We start from the raw sequence: 4,567 nt of genomic DNA, 5'->3' as shown, positions 1-4,567 counted from the left end.
TCGTGACATCTATCATTTAAAAGAGGAACTAAATGGTACGCTAAAAAGACCCAGTTAAATAGGGGCAGTGTCGTCGTACCATGCAGATCGCAAAATGTTTAATTCTAGATCCTCCTGCTGGTAATAAAACAGTTACCAGCAGCGGCTAAAGCAAGGCTCATTCCTGGACATGGAATTTGCCGATTCTGCCGCTATCAGGAATCAGGTACCTAGCCAAAGGTAGATGGTTTATCACGGGCCCTCCGGTTTCTTGTACCAGTAAAACGGGCAGCCATTCCATAACAAAACATTTTTGAGTATGACATTTTACAACAATCAAACAAATAAACCGAGACTCATGTATTTATTTATTTATTCCATTATTTCCTGACGTAATGCTCAAGACTTTTTCACTATTATGATTGTTTTAAGTCAGTTTTATGGGTGGAGGAGACTGGAGAGCCCCTCATAAACCACTAACCTTTGGCGAGTTACTAACAAACTTGCCCAAATGTGATGAACGCCATATATTGATGGAAGACAAGTGAGCTTCAACGAATGTTAGACTGCATATACGACCACACGAGCTTCGTCGACGACTTATTGTCACTAAGGCCTCACAAGTAAAGAGCGAGAAAATGTACAAAGGACATGTTAATTAGCTGAACTTTGAATAATCTTTTGAACAAAAGGCCCCAGAGCGCTCTTTTATGTCCTATCCTTATATCCTTAAAGCCAACAATATGAATGTGAACAGTAAGGTTTGACTTTCTAAATTTGGTGGAAATAAGAAGGGTATACAGTATAAAATTTCAGGAAAGCCTTATGTGCTGCACTCTATTGACTAGATAGAAGACACAGTGTTTACAGTTCTACTGTACAAGTCTCATTTGCCGCGAATCATTGCATTTCATATAGTTCAGTGGTGACTCTTTCCTAAAGAGTCTGAATTTGACAGATCTCTTCCAAAACGTGCAGAACTGTGTCTAACTGTATACCCATGTTTATAGCCACATGTGATATTAGGTGTAATGTCGAAATGTTTACAAAAGCTGGTATTATCCATAGTAGAATTCTCGTTATCTTGAACAGATTTGTTCTCAGGCGCGGTTGTAAAGACTCGTATATTACCCAAAGACTGTAGGAGTGATTTTCAGAAGTTTGGTCGGGTTTGCCCTACAAGTTTCTCTTTATCCCCAGATACCGGTGCTATTGTGGGTGGGGTTATCGGAGGACTGGTGGTGTGTGTTCTGATCGTGGTTCTACTCGTGTTCCTCTGGAAAAGACAGTAATTCTATTTTTCCTCCAGATTTTCGTAACATCAAAATTAGAACGTTAATCAATTTTTGATCCAGGTCAAAACATTCTAGTTATAACATTTGTCTTCAGTTAGTGAATTTCTCCTATATTCCTCTGTGCTGAAAACTTTTTGTGGTGTCTGAAGGACTATATTGGAAAGTAAAATTTGCAAACTGTGGCCTTACACAAGAATTCGTCATAATTATAATGACCTTTTTCCCCATCGACCTTTGGCAAGTTACTGACGAACTTTCCCACCCGTGACGTAGAAACTTGGTTATATTGGATGAAGACGAGCGGTGTTCCACGAACTAAGACATTGACACGTGCAACCTCGACCACTGATTTTCACCAATGCCACGAGAAAAATAGGAGCGGAAGAATTTACCGTCTGTGTTCAAGGTCGGAATCGTCTGCCTTGGACAATATCAACTTGCCACTGAAAAACTTAGCACCTAAGAGTTTGTAGGCTCTTAAATGCCAAAGTCATCTATGGATTTTGTTTGTTTGTTTTTGTCAGGTCCGCACAGAAGCCCCCCATTCCTCAAACAGAAAGCCGTGATGATGACGTCACGGAGGCACAGATCGTCAGCCGACCCAACGCTGGTTACGACAACATTAACTCCCGATACTTGCTGTACCAGCTTGAGAGAACCGACAATGGCACACCCTGGAATCGTGCTGCAGAAACGAATGTCAGCGACTTGTACTCCAAGGTGAACAAAACCGGAAGAGCGGCCAACACTTCAGGAGACGCTGCATTCTCGGTTGGATCCGCCGCAGGAACAAATCACCATGGCGACTACGACCGAGTACAAGGGGAAGCTGCACATTTTAAAGTGCATGGAGATTACGATCACGTGGTCAGACACTCTTACGGTGAGAGCAGTTCTGATGACGTTATTGGCGGTGTCACGGGAAATGCTGACGTCGACATGACGTATAATCAGTTGCATCGAGGCAGGGCAGTTCCTGCCAGGACTGAGACCGAGGCTAATCCTTATGATGTTCTGAACAGGGCTAACACACGGGCAAAACAAGATCTGGACGCTTGACTGACTGCCAGGGTGGTGACTTGTGAACGTAAGGGATTGCGACAGTGGCAGTATAAGTAGTTCAAAAGCTGTTCCATAAAAGGAAAAGTGTCTGTTTGACGTTTGTAGTTGGACCACGTACATCAAGGACTGAAAACACTTTCCTTACTGCATTCAATTGGCTTTTGGAATATTACCTATTCCATTCGTTCTGTCCTATCACGTTTGCTTTTGAGGACTCGCCCTATACACATTCGCCGGCCTGCAATTAAGTGGTTTATTAATCAAGAAGATTTTCCAAAGAGTCCAACTCAAATTCGATGATTGGAAATTAAGACTTTTAGAAACCAAGTCTCCAACCTTTTAACTTCTTGGAAAATGTTTTGTCCTTTGTGTATACTACATTATTTGACTGCTTTTGAATAATTTTATACGTCTACAAAGCTCATAAATGAATCCAAGTATCTCTAGGTTTGCAAGCATGGATCTCAACTCTCCACAGTTGACTCACCTATTGCATTGTTGGTTAACTCATTATGTACTTTGGGATACTATGCAATATTTAGTTACTGTATGAAAACATACAGGTATATACTATCCTTCTCAAATTTTATGTGCATCATTTTGTTTATATGTATATATCTGGTCTCACAGTTGTAATTTTATAAATTCTGTGTTCATAATCAAAATGTGCATGACGTTTTACATGCCTGGTTATTTCTCCTATATCTCCATAAATTACGAAGGGATGTTTCTGGAACTTAAGCAAGACGTGTAAAAAATGAGGCGTGTTTTAAAGCAAATAAGCTGATTTATTATCGAAACAAAACCATAACGAATGTCTTCACTCCATCGGGAAACAGGCAGGTAGTATAAAAACTACCAACTTCATGCGTCAAACTTTTGGGCCGTACTTCTGGTAATTTGAATGTAAAGGCTTATCTTACATTTCATATGGACCACGTTTCCTGTTGTTATGCACTTGATGACTAAGCACAAGCTTACATATTTTAAGTGGACTGAAAGCAGGAGATACTTAGAAGTTTGAGTCAGATCCCAGCATTTCCACCACATGACTACTGTTATTCATGTTCACATAGTCTTATTTTAGGAGTCTCCGTGGCCTAGTGATTAGCGTGTTGGTGCATCATAATTACCCGGTAGCCTCTAACCAGTGGTCGCGGTGAGATTATGTCCAGCTCATGCTTCCTCTCCGATCCTATATGGAAAGGTCCACCAGCAACCTGTAGATAGTCATCGGTTTCCCCCTGGCAGTGCCAGGTTTTCATTTCCCCCACCTTGATGCTGGCAACTGCCACAATTTTTAGTAACGGGGAAATCACCAATCAAATAAATAAATAAATAAATATACTTAGACTTAAACTGAGTGACAAAACTTTCTTGTACGCTTGTCAATCGAAGCGTCGATTCAGACATCCGCAAACCAATCTTCAGCCGAATAACGAACGTTCCAGGTATGTATTCCAAGATCACGTGCGTGATTGTCGAAACATTATTTAATACAAACCACCGAAGCCTTACACCTTCTCACAGTCAAATAGTTTGTCCTGCACATGTCACAATATGAACATTAATCCCTATACTGGCCTCACTGGTCTGCGTACAGGAGTTATGCCTATAGCTTAGTAATGCCTTAGGTTATGGCACAACCAAGGCTGAAACAAAGGAGAAAAATAAACTATCCGATTTAATAGCCTGTGCTTATTTTTAAAATGCACCTCCTCAAAAATATCCAGATTTTACATTTTCAAACGGAGTAAAACTGTGGAATTCAGACACACGCAAAGTAAAACTAGTCTTTGTTTCGTAGAAGCACGTGGGGATTTCAAACTCTGATGACATTGCTTAAAGCATGGAGATGAGTGTGTACAATGTTACACGCCCACAGGAGGCACTCGACCATTTTGTGTACACTAGGATGCTGGGTGTCCAAGTTTTGAAAAGCAAAAATCTGGAGATCGACTGTCAGGTATCCGCCTTTGACACCTCCTGAAGTCAACATGTCGAACAGTAAACGTTTACGGGGTTTGTCTGAAGGCCCTCAGCACATGTACACTCAATGACACAGGATGATAGTCGAGAATTGAACCCACAGCGATCGCATTTTGTGTAAATCTATTGGGTCTTTGTGTTGCGCAGATAAAGTCGTCAGTTTGCCACAACAGTACCAGGAATAATATTTGAGCGTACGTCACTCTTTCGTCGTGATCGTCATTTCAATGAAACAACAACAA

Source organism: Liolophura sinensis, chromosome 1 (genome assembly GCF_032854445.1).
Source record: "Liolophura sinensis isolate JHLJ2023 chromosome 1, CUHK_Ljap_v2, whole genome shotgun sequence".
Lineage (NCBI taxonomy): Eukaryota > Metazoa > Mollusca > Polyplacophora > Chitonida > Chitonidae > Liolophura > Liolophura sinensis.
The sequence above is the reverse complement of the archived record's forward strand: the minus strand, read 5'-3'. Positions refer to the sequence as shown.